The sequence below is a fragment of the Spinacia oleracea genome, chromosome 6 (genome assembly GCF_020520425.1).
Source record: "Spinacia oleracea cultivar Varoflay chromosome 6, BTI_SOV_V1, whole genome shotgun sequence".
NCBI lineage: Eukaryota > Viridiplantae > Streptophyta > Magnoliopsida > Caryophyllales > Amaranthaceae > Spinacia > Spinacia oleracea.
The window spans coordinates 48,280,358-48,293,328 of NC_079492.1; the positions used below are offsets into that span (position 1 = coordinate 48,280,358).

Sequence of the window (12,971 nt, forward strand, 5' to 3'; positions counted from 1 at the left end):
AAACATCATGGCTTCATTTGAATTTTCAATAAAGTTACTTTATGATAGGAAAATATTTAGAGTTTCATTTAGTTTATATGCGAGTTAGACACAAGTCTTAAAAGAATTGCATTTTTTTTACCATAAAACTAAACTAATTTCAGGGGGATTTTGCATTTAAGTGGTATGTCTTCTTCTATTGCTTCAAGTTTATTCTATATGTCACATTTTAGGTAAGCTTCAGTTTCTGGATATTAGAGAATAGCATTTTACAAATAGGTGCTAATAAAGGATTTCAACTCTTTTAGCTACAAAATTGTTTTTCACTCCTATGGTGGTGAAATGGTCTAATTTTCGAATAGTTGTTAAAAACTGATGAAACTGTATTTTGTTTCTTCTTGTAGGTGAGCTCTTTCAAGTATTCAACATTTACAAACTAAAATAGATTATCCAAAGAAGATTATAGTGATTTGGTACGTTTAAAGTATGTGCTTGATTTTTCATATATGCATTTTTTTTAATTCAAATTAAATTAAAATCAACATGAACCTTAAATAATCTTTAGTCTTTATGTTGATATAAGAATTTTTTTTGTTTTATTTTTTGTGTTCCTTTTCTAAAATATCAAACCAGGAAGATGTCTTGTCGTATATTGAAGGAGAGTCGTTAATTAGAATGAACATGCTCCATTCTATTAAACGTAAAGTTTTAATTTTATAGTTTTAGAATGATCAACCTATGAAAAAGAATACAATAAGAACGTAAAAAAAGATCATTAGAAAATTTGATGTTTAGAAAAATAAACATTTAGACGTATGAACAACATTTATTATTCAAATGATAGTCAATAAGTGCAAATTAAATTCAAATGTTGTCATTTCTTTGTTTATTTTATGATTTGTTATTATACGTATGCACTAGTTATGCCTTTATGCGTTGATGCAGAGATTTGGCAACAAAATATGACGGGAGATCTATGTTTGCAATCTGATAGTGCAAAAAACAATCATGTGGATAAGGGAAGCAGTAATGTAATAGACTCACCAACCATTATTACTCCATTTTCAGAAGCTAGGTTTTTCAGTAAACTTTTGTTCTGTTGGTTGAACCCTTTGATTAAATTGGGTAAGAAGAGAACTCTCAAAGATGATGACATACCCAAATTACGGGACAAAGACAAAGCGGAATATTGTTACTCACAGTTTCAAGACCAATTGAGTAAACATAAAAAGGAGGAATCCCTATCGGAATCCTCAATCCTATGGGCAATTGTTAGATGCCACTGGAGGGAGATTTTGATATCAGGGTTCTTCGCATTCTGGAAGATAATTGCGTTATCAGCTGGACCTCTATTATTAAATTCCTTGATCAAGATTGTTGAAGGTAAACAAGCTTTCAAATATGAAAAATACTTTTTGGCCATTTTACTTTTCCTATCAAAAATGTTGGAATCTTTGTCACAAAGACAATGGTACTTTCGAAGCAGATTGATTGGCCTTAAAGTGAGGTCCATGCTTAGTGCAGCAATTTACAAGAAGCAACTACGACTATCTAATGTTTCCAGGAGGATGCATTCTGGTGGTGAGATAATGAATCATGTAACCGTTGATGCTTATAGGATTGGTGAGTTTCCATTTTGGTTTCACCAGACTTGGACAACAAGCCTCCAACTTTGTCTTTCATTAATTATTATGATTCATTCAATCAAACTTGCAACAGTGGCATCATTAGTTGTTATTATATTAACGGTGCTTTGTAATGCTCCTGTTGCAAAATTACAACATCAATTCCAAAGCAAGTTGATGGTTGTTCAAGACAAGAGGTTGAAGGCGTGCTCAGAGGCTTTAGTGAACATGAAGGTGCTAAAGTTATATGCTTGGGAGACTCACTTCAAGAACGTAGTCATGAAATTAAGGAAATTGGAATGCAAATGTTTATCAGTTGTGCAGTTGCAAAAGGCTTATAACTTTTTTCTCTTTTGGATGTCTCCTGTATTGGTCTCTACTGCTACATTTGGTGCATGTTATTTCCTTCATATTCCGTTACATGCAAGAAATGTTTTCACATTTCTTGCAACATTACGTCTAGTGCAAGAGCCAATCAAAGTTATCCCTGATCTAGGTGCCGTAATAATTGACGCAAGAGTTTCATTTGCAAGAATTGTGAAGTTTCTTTCTGCACCAGAACTCCAAACTGAAAATGTGAGGAAAATGAGCAGTATGACCTACATAACTGATCATGTCATTCTTATAAGGTCTATAAATATTTCTTGGGAAATGAATCCCTTAAAGCCTACACTTAGAAACATAGACCTAGTTATACGTGCGGGTGAAAAGATAGCTATATGTGGAGAAGTTGGTTCGGGAAAGTCCACATTACTGTCAGCCATTCTCGGAGAAGTAGCATGTATGGATGGAATAGTAAGTTTATTCTACATACTAATTTCATGTTTCTTAAACTATTGCATCATTATAATATTTTTATTTTTTTTATTTTTTAATCAGCTTCAAGTAGACTTAGTAACAAAAAAGAACATAGTCATCAAGCTAGAATCATAACTACCTATACAATATTACGGAGTGTATTCTACTACTCCCTCTGTCCCTTAATACTTGCACCGTTTTGACTTTTTACACTATTAACATAATTCACTTTGACCTTATTTTATTTATAGTATATGAAAGCAAATGTTAGTATATAATATATTGTTGGCTTCATCTTAATATATATTTTAAAAATATTATTATTTTTATAAGTTATTATAATATGTAGTTAAAAATATTGGTGGTCAAAGTTGTACATTGGCAAACGTGTCCAAACAAAACGGTGCGAGTATTCAGGGATCGGACGGAGGGAGTAGTAGAATTTATATAAACTTTATTCTTTGTTAAAATTGTTTTTTTCATTATAGGTGGAAGTTTTTGGAAGAATTGCTTATGTATCTCAGACAGCTTGGATTCAAACAGGGACAATACGTGAGAACATTCTTTTTGGGTCTACCTTTGATGAGATAAGATATAGAGAAACTCTACGCGTGTGTTCTTTGGTGAAGGACCTTGAGCTTCTTCCTTATGGTGACAATACTGAAATAGGGGAAAGAGGAGTTAATCTAAGTGGTGGGCAAAAACAACGAATTCAACTAGCTCGGGCATTATACCAAGATGCTAACATTTATCTTTTGGATGATCCATTTAGTGCTGTTGATGCACACACTGCAACTAGCCTTTTCAATGTAACTTTCACACCTTTACCATATGATTCTTGTTATTTTAATCATTTAACCTTAATTTTCATCTGAATTCTTATGCTTTGGCAGGAATATGTTATGGAAGCTCTTTCTAGAAAGACTGTCTTGCTTGTGACTCATCAAGTTGATTTTCTTCCTGCATTTCATTATTGTTTGGTAAGTCTACCTTAACATCCCCAATATAGAAAGAATGTTTACAAGTGTATTTTGCAAGTTTCACTAAGCTTCAAGTTATGTTAATATATTTTTTATGCTACCCATGACGTACCTTTTGGGTAAAATTAGTAGAACTAGTTTTATTGCCTCTTGAATGAAGAGAATAAAAACAGTGCAATTACTAGTTTTCATAGGGTAGTTGACTAAACATCATCTTATCTAGTTCAAGACCAACCAATATCGGTATACATTGTTCTATCAAACTTTCATTTGGTTCATAGACCAACCAACATACTAGTTTCCTTCACTTTACCACTCACACCATCCATGTGAGTATTCATGTGACACACCTTCACTTGGCATATTTTCACAATTTTTCTTAATCATTACAACACCAAAAGCGCGGCTTTCGTTCAATGATATTACAACCAAACAATGCCCACCGCAAAGATTCACATCACCTTACAACACCCTCAGTGATATACCTTCACTTGACATGTTTTTCCCGGCCACCCTCCACCATCAAAACACCTAAACCAAGAATCTCTTTTAATGATGATAAGAACAAACCATGTTCTCGCAAAGAAAAACAATTCCCCCATGATTAACCATGTGTTTTCCCCAAGTCACGATTTATTTGCTCTATAAACTGCAACCCTAGCTCCCGTGACAAATCTCCATGGAACTTCCTCAAACACAACCATAACCATCATTTTTTAGTTTACTACTAGATATCAAGATGGGAAAATCCTCCATATCCCTCAACTCTCACTCCATAGATTTTCAAATCCTTTTCCTTCATACTTATTACTTGGTTTCATCTCAACCTTAATCAATCATCTTACATAGTTAATTCAACCTCAATCAATCATTTTACATAGTTAATTCAACAAAATTTCAATCATAGAAGGTTCAATAACACCCAATTGAAACTCTAACCAAATACTCACAATTTTGAAATGTCAACACCAATATATTGAAAATTAACATCAAAAAAATCAAAATTTGGATTTTTAAATAAAAAATTAACCACACAAACTAGTCCCTAATCTGTAACAAACAACCTTGGCTCTAATAGCAATTGATGGGGATAAAGGAACACCTTGTGGTACTAACTCGTTTTTTATTAATAAACAATTAACAATAACGATGAACACATAAATAAGAAACCAAACATGAAAATGGAGACGAAGAAATTTACTGTGGAGAAAACCTACCAATTCACTGTGAAGAATATAATAATGAATAACACCAAAAAAAACATTATAATAATGATGAACAACAATAAAGATTTAGAACCTTTCATAAACCATGATAGTTCCCCCTTGAACTCTCCCTCACTTAAAAGTAAGTGTATAATCTTACATGCATTAGGCTACATCTTTACTCTATTTCTCTCACAATTCTCCTAATTAATATGGCCTACGATTAGTATATGTAGTGTTATGATAAATACTGCAACACAAGGATCATAAACAAGAAACACGACATAGGAACAATTAATACAGAGATTCAACCATGCATGTTGGAGATTGCCCTCTTGCACATGAAGATGCAAGTCAATGATTGACTAGGTTGTTCTATACTTTCCTTAGTACAAGGAAAGTTTGTTATATTTGTTAGTAGCTTGTATATATACAACACTCTGTTTGTATTCATTAGTTAGTTGAGAAATAATAAAAACAACACATTTTATTTAGCTCCCTGTCTTCCTCACGTAGTCAAGCCTTCTTCAATGGCTTCCCTACTCTTTCTCCATGATTCTCTTCCACCTTAGATCATGAAATCTAACATGGTATCAGAGCGGGAACGATCCCGGCTCTTCAATTCCGCATTAAACTTCTGTTCGAATCAAATTAACAATTCGTCAAAATTTCCCCAAATTTTATGCTTCGAAATTTTTGCTCGAATTGGGTCAAAATTCGACGAATTAGGGTCTTAATTCGCCCTAATATCTTCTAAATTCGCACACAAATCTTCTCTAGAACCTTGAATTAAACAATTTTTTTTGATTCTTGAGTTTTTCCCAAATTCTAGGGTTCTTGAAATTTTTTGAAATATTTGCAAGAATCTGGTATTGTTGGTAGATTCTTGAAGCAATTTGTGATTCTATGTTCTTCGGTGTTTTTAATCGAAGGATTGACCGGACCTTTTGATCGGAGGTTTGATCTATGATCGATTTGGTTGTGATTTCTGCTTGGCAATCTTCCGTCGTCGTCTTCTTCGACGCCTGCTTCTGATACTTCAAGTTTTGCTGTTCTTCAATTTCGAAGTTCAAATTAATGGCGGGCACTACTCTTCCATTGTCGTCTTCTTTGACATCTGCTTCTGTTACTTCGTGTGAGTTTGAAGCATCTTGCGATTTCTTCTGGTAGATTCGGTTTGATTTCTTGATCTCCTTGATTACTTTCTTTAATTGCGAATTGAATAAACTTTCGTATTATTTGAGTGATTTGCTGCTTAATGGGTTGATTTCTTGGCATTTCTTGGCTTCTCCTGCTTCTCCTGCGGATGTTACATGGTTTTTCCCTTCACCTAAAAACTCTCCCTCTCCTCAACCGAACTCTCAAAGAAATCCAGCTTCGAATTCACTCCGAACCCCCAAAGAAATCCAGCTTCGAATTAAACGGATTTCTAAACATTCTCCAAATTGATTGATATGATTTGTTAATCTGGGTAACATATGATTGAATTGAGGTTTAAGAACTGCCAACTGCATCAGACTAATTTCCAGTTGGTTTGAATGTTCATTGGCTTTCAATTTGGTGTTGTTCAGAGATGTTATTGTAATTTGAGATTCTGGTTAATCTTGAATTTGGGTAGTTCTTGATTAAACATTGAATTGAAGTATGAGTGTTTTGTTGGATAATGTTGGAGGTTAGTTGTTAATGTGAACCCTGATGAAGTAGGGGACATTGTTGTGGGATCTATTTTGGTTCCAGGTTCTCAAAGAGCCTGTGAGTGTAGGTTGGAAGCATACTGGTTTCCAGAAACAATTCTTATAAGGTGAATAGGCAACATTCTTCAGGGATTTAGGGAGTTGATGATGTTGCAGTAGCCACTAAAGTCGAATTAAATTTTTTGGCTGGGTCTGCTTGGAGAAAATTCTCTATTTTTGGGGGATTATGTTGATCATGGCAGACAAAGTCTTGAGACAATTTGTCTTCCTCTTGCCTACAAGATCAGACTTTGGAAGACCTTAACAGATGTTTCAATATACTCTGCAATTTTTTCTTCAATTGAATTTTTGTTGTTGCTGGTTCTTTTGTGAGCACTGGAGTGAGTTCTGCTTGAAATTGTTTCGATCTGTGGATGGATTCGTGAGATTGAGTTCACTTCCTTTTCTGGAATGTAGTTAGGAGTTGAAATTTTTTGGAGTTGCTTTACCATAAAGCTCAGCCTCAGAGTCTGTTAACCAATTAGGACTTCGTGTAAACATGCCTCCAATGGTATATCCCAGGCTGCATTTGCGTTATCAGATTTGATTCAGTTTTGAGGTTTTGGAGTTTGCGTATGGAACCTGTGAAATCAAGTCTGTTTTGTTTTGTGATCCAACAGAGGTTTATGTCCTCTTTGTTCTGAAATTGTTTCTCTAAACCCCTATTTCTTGTTCTAAACCTAAATCAGTTAGATTGATTCTCTTTCTGATCGTTTCTCTGAACCAAGTTTTTCTGAATTGTTTTTCTGAATTGTTTCTCTGAAGTTGATTTGACTGTTACTCAATTCAACTATATTGTTCTGAACTATTTCTCTGAATCCTTTGTTTTTCTCTGAACCTTTACTAATATTCTCTCACTTGATAACCAAACCTATGGTCCTTCGTGTGATCATATCTTTTCCCTACACCATTCTAAACACAAATTCCTGATACACATACTTTCCAAAATCCTTTCCACCTCAATTTCTTGGCTCATTTCCTTAGAGTAGTTGGTTCCATATTCTGGCAGTCTTGATGGGACATTTCAGCAAGTTGTTGGTTACCCTGGTGAATTTTTGGTGCTAGAAGGAGGGGAGTTGGTGTTTCTGCCTTAGCTTGCGTTACACTCCTAGTGTTCTACAATTCACCAATCACTGTTATCTACATTCTTCTTGGCAATGGAGTCATATGGAGTGCATATTCCTTGATCAGATTTGATATCTACATTCTGCTTGGCAATGGCATTGGAGCCCTACTCGCTGTAATGCTACCTTGTATGCTAACTACGTTACAATAGCACTACACCAAAGAAGAGCAGGATCATACTCCAATTAGGGTAGCTCATCCCTCTGGTCACTACGATCTGTTGTGGTTCGGCAGCTTGTTATCGTTTTCCGCTTGCAATGGTTCCACTTCTTTACTTCAGTTCAACATTTTAGTTCAAACTGGAAATTTTTTTCCAACCATTTCCAGTTTGAGGGGGGATGTTGGAGATTGCCCTCTTGCACATGAAGATGCAAGTCAATGATTGACTAGGTTGTTCTATACTTTCCTTAGTACAAGGAAAGTTTGTTATATTTGTTAGTAGCTTGTATATATACAACACTCTGTTTGTATTCATTAGTTAGTTGAGAAATAATAAAAACAACACATTTTATTTAGCTCCCTGTCTTCCTCACGTAGTCAAGCCTTCTTCAATGGCTTCCCTACTCTTTCTCCATGATTCTCTTCCACCTTAGATCATGAAATCTAACAATGCATAAAAGCGCACCCGCATGGAGGGGTGGAGGTTTTGTCGAGAAGTAACTGTTGGGGTGCGGTCGGGTTCTTCCCACCACCTGCGTATTTTTGCGGCGTTTCAAGAAATTCTGGTGCAATTTCTTCTCTCACTCGAGGCCTCCCTTATGCCTTCTCTTATTCAGTTATTTGTTTCCGTTGAACCTAGCTATCTCAACACACATACAAACTTTAACATTATTTTCTAGGTGATTCTTATATATTAATTAATTAAGAGGGGTTATAATATCACTAACACCTCTAAGTGAAAAAGAGGGGAAGAAAATCATATGTAACTAATGTTTAGTCTTTTCACTACGTTTTTAATGGTTGACATAATTTAAATATGATCACATTAATTAACACTATCTACCCTTTCTTGGAGATTACCTATCTCTTAATAATGAAAAAATGCTAATATATAAACTTGTTGTTAGGTGGGTAATTGAAGTTGTATTTAAGACAAACTGATTAGTGATTACTGATGTTTCTAAATTAATACCACCTCCATTTCTTAAAGATCTTTATGCTTTCCTTTTTATTTTGTTCGTGAAAAATCTTTATGCATGATTTCCCTTTTACTCTAGTATTGAAAGTTCTTTACACTTTTTATTCCTTTTTTTTGGCATATAATTTATTCATTATACCCTTATTTGGCCCACTAAAACCGCTTATTATTTAACTATGGGAGTTCAGAAAAAACCTGCCAGCTCACAATACCTTAATACAAAGTATTAGTTTTCACCCAAATATATTGTTGGACTATTTAGAGGCACTCTTTTTCCCACTTTTTTCCCCCACCATCACATATTACCCAATATTTTTTAATCGAAAATGATAAAGGTCGCAACATGCGACCTTTAAGCGGTGTCACAATGATGACATGACAATGATGAAGTATAACCTATTATACATGTCACAAAAAAAGTAGGAAAATTTTAATATTCTAATTTGTTTCGTTCTTTATATCACTACCTTATTTACATATTTTCATAGTAAAAATATTACATTGATAGTAAAAATATTATGATGACGCATAACCTACGTGGCGCCTATATGTACCAATTAAATTCCGACACGTAAGATTGCAACCTTTATCATCACCATTTTTTAATTATCGTGTAAATAGCTAGTAAACGTGTATATCGATCATTTGGGAACGAAGGTAGTACTAATTACGTATTAATCGGCGTTAACCACTACATAGTTGACTCTCTTTTTTTTGGTGAAAAGGTAGCGAATATATTAAAATGTTTAAAAGATCCCAACGAATTAAGTTATGGCATTAAGCCCATTACAAGCCGTACTTAATAAGTTGAAACAATGACTAGACTCCTTGTTCGTATATATTTACGCACATAGTTTGTTCACTTCACTATTTTTTTAAGGAACTCATTATTCATTAACTACTTCGTACTATATGTTAAAGGTGTCTTCTATTAATATGCAAATAAATTCCAATAATCAACACTAACATGAAATCTTCTTTTCGCAGTTGATGTCTAATGGAGAAGTTCTTCAATCAGGCTCTTATCACGAGTTATTAGCTTCAAGTCAAGAATTTTTTGATCTTGTAAATGCGCACAAAGAGACTGTGACTACTGAGACACTAGATGAAGCGAGCATCTATAAAAGAAAAAACCATTCTATTACAAAAATTCAGATATCTAAGGTTGAGAACGAGTATCAAGCATTAAATAGGGAACAACTTATTAAACAAGAGGAAAGTGAAGTTGGAGACACTAGCTATACACCATATTTGATATACTTGAATCAGAATAAAGGCTATTGGTACTTCTCTATTGTTGCTCTTGCTTATTTGTCCTTTCTGACAGGCCAAATGTTGCAGAACATTTGGATGGCCAAAAATGTTGATAACCCTCAAGTTAGTAAGTTCAAACTAATTGTTGTGTACCTCATTATTGGGTTGTTCTCAACACTCTTTTTACTTGCAAGATCCCTTGCAATGGTTAAATTAGGGATGGATTCCTCGAAATCATTATTTTCTGGCTTACTTAACTCTTTATTTCGTGCACCTATGTCATTTTATGACTCTACACCTCTCGGAAGGATATTCAGTCGGGTAAGTATACAACTTTTATATGCTAGATATCCATAGTTTACATGAAATCTTTTAAACTCACTTCATAATATCTATATACTTTTGCTTGTTTTAACTTCTTCAGATCTCGTATGATTTGAACATTGTCGATCTTGATCTCCCCTTCAATTTTCAAGCAGCATTGGGAGCTACTATATCAGTATATGCTAGTTTAGGAGTGTTGGCTGTCTTGATTTGGGAAGTTTTATTAGTCATCATACCAGTGATTTACATGATGATACGATTACAAGTAAGTTTTGAAGGATCTCTCCTTAACTATCCCCGGCCTTAATCCTTATATGAAGTAAGTCCATGGAAACATGTCATAGATTCTCTTTCACCATTTTTGGTGAACTCCAAAACTATAGGAATTAGCATTAATAAAGAATTTTAAGTTTCCTTAAGCTTCTAAAGTTTAGCACCTAACTACTCTTTGAAATACATGGACAGATATACTACTTTTCAACTGCAAAAGAGTTGATGAGACTCAATGGTATAACCAAGTCAATGGTTGCAAACCATTTAGCTGAGTCGTTAGCAGGAGCCATAACAATTCGAGCTTTTCAGGAGGAAGAACGTTTTTGTTCTAAAAATTTCGATCTTATTGATAAAAATGCAAGGTCATTCTTCAATAATTTTGCAGCCACTGAATGGTTGATTCAAAGGATTGAGATCCTTAGTGCCGTTGTTCTAGCCACAGCAGCATTGTGCATGGTTTTGCTTCCTAATGGAACTTTTAGCTCAGGTAAAATATTTTATCTATTTCTATATCTATACTTTACATATGCATTAGTAGAATATTCGGTCATTGTTTCTAATATGACCAATATTGCAGGATTTATTGGAATGGCGTTATCATATGGTCTAGGATTAAATTTGGGTATGGTTTTCTCCATTCAGAATCAATGCATACTAGCAAACCAAATAATTTCCGTGGAGAGGCTTTATCAGTACATGGATATACCTAGTGAAGCTCTAGAAGTCATCAACGACAGCCGCCCTCCACAAAACTGGCCATCAGTTGGTAAAGTAGAAATATATAATCTGCAGGTAAAGTTTTCTACATTTAGAATAACATATACAAAGTATTATATGTTGGATAGATAGTAAGAATTTTCATGTTTGAAACAGATAAGGTATAGAATAGATACACCACTGGTTCTTAAGGGAATCAATTGCGTAATTGAGGGTGGAGACAAAGTTGGTATTGTTGGTAGGACAGGCAGTGGAAAGACTACCTTAATTGGGGCACTATTTCGCTTAGTGGAACCAGTAGACGGGAAGATTATAGTAGATGGGGTGGATATATGTTCGATAGGGCTTAATGATTTGAGGTCACATTTTGGGATTATCCCTCAGGATCCCACACTTTTCAATGGTAGTGTACGATTTAACTTGGATCCATTGTGTCAACATACAGATGAAGAAATATGGGAGGTATAAGTTTCCCTTTCTCCAGACTCCAGTAATAATATCTATCATGTGTACACTAATTTTATATTCGTTATGCATTACAATTCCTCACCTCTAACAATATTTTTTTTCTTTATTGTAAAGGTTCTTGCAAAATGTCAACTCAAAGAAGTTGTGCAAAAGAAAGATCAAGGTCTAGATTCTTATGGTAAAATTTTCTCTTTATAGTTGAATTTGATGCACTTTTTTTGTAATAATTTCTTACAACATTAATACCATAAAAACATGGTTTTTATTAGTTGTGGAGGATGGATCAAATTGGAGCATGGGACAACAACAAATTTTTGGTTTAGGTCGCGCTTTACTCAGACGAAGTAGAATACTAGTGCTCGATGAAGCAACTGCTTCAATCGATAATGCAACAGACATGATTTTGCAGAAAACCATAAGAAAAGAATTTTTAGATTGCACCGTGATCACGATTGCCCACAGGATACCAACTGTGATGGATTGCACAAAGGTTCTTGCCATTAGTGATGGTGAGTATTCTTCAATATTCTGATACCTTACATTTTTGTATCCATTTATATTGAATCTGAAGCAAGGGTTTTAGGATTCAAAAATAAAATCCAAATAATATTCTATGGTGCAACTTAAGCGTCAAATACTTGTTTGAGTAATGTAATGTAACTTTGTTGCAGGAAGTTTGTTAGAATACGATGACCCGATTAAGCTAATGAAGAAGGATGATTCACTATTCGGCCAACTTGTGAAGGAATATTGGTCTCATTTTCATTATACAGATCAGTCAAATTGATCGAGAAACAGGGACAAGACTTGAATTTTATCAACTAGTTTTATTTGGAAAACACATGTTTGAGTATGTTGCTTTTAATAGATGATATTTTCTATTACTTTAGTACTTTTTATCCTTTTTACCATGTTTTACTTAAATTTTATTAGAAGTGTGTGGAAGTAAAGAAAGGAAAAATGCTTTTAGGTGGAACTACTCTAAGCCATCCATTTTGCCAACTCATCTTTCTCATTTACCAACTTATTATGTCCTTAATATTATTATTTAATTCAATTAGTTCTTAAAATATTTCATAAAAATTTGTTATTTTTTATGAAAATTTAAGTTCCAAAATAAAAAAGGTGGGGTAAAAAAATTGGGTTAAATTCTAAAATTCTCTCTCTTGTTCTTTCTCCTTTCTCCTTCCTGTTTTCTTGTTCTTCTTTAAGGGATGATACTTCAACGGTGATGAGAGTGAAGTTTCATCATGCTCTTGTTTTTTCTTTCTCTTTCCTCTTTTCTTCTTCCTCCTAATATGATACTTTAATGGTGATGGTTATCCCAAAGCCCGACCGTAGAATAATATAGA

The 12,971-nt window shown here is 34.1% G+C and overlaps 1 pseudogene; it reads left to right on the plus strand.

Moving 5' to 3' along the window:
• The window catches only part of LOC110797321 (ABC transporter C family member 10-like), a 74,497-nt pseudogene extending 61,909 nt beyond the window's left edge, over window positions 1-12,588 (plus strand).
• Window positions 12,589-12,971: the final 383 nt, after the last annotated feature.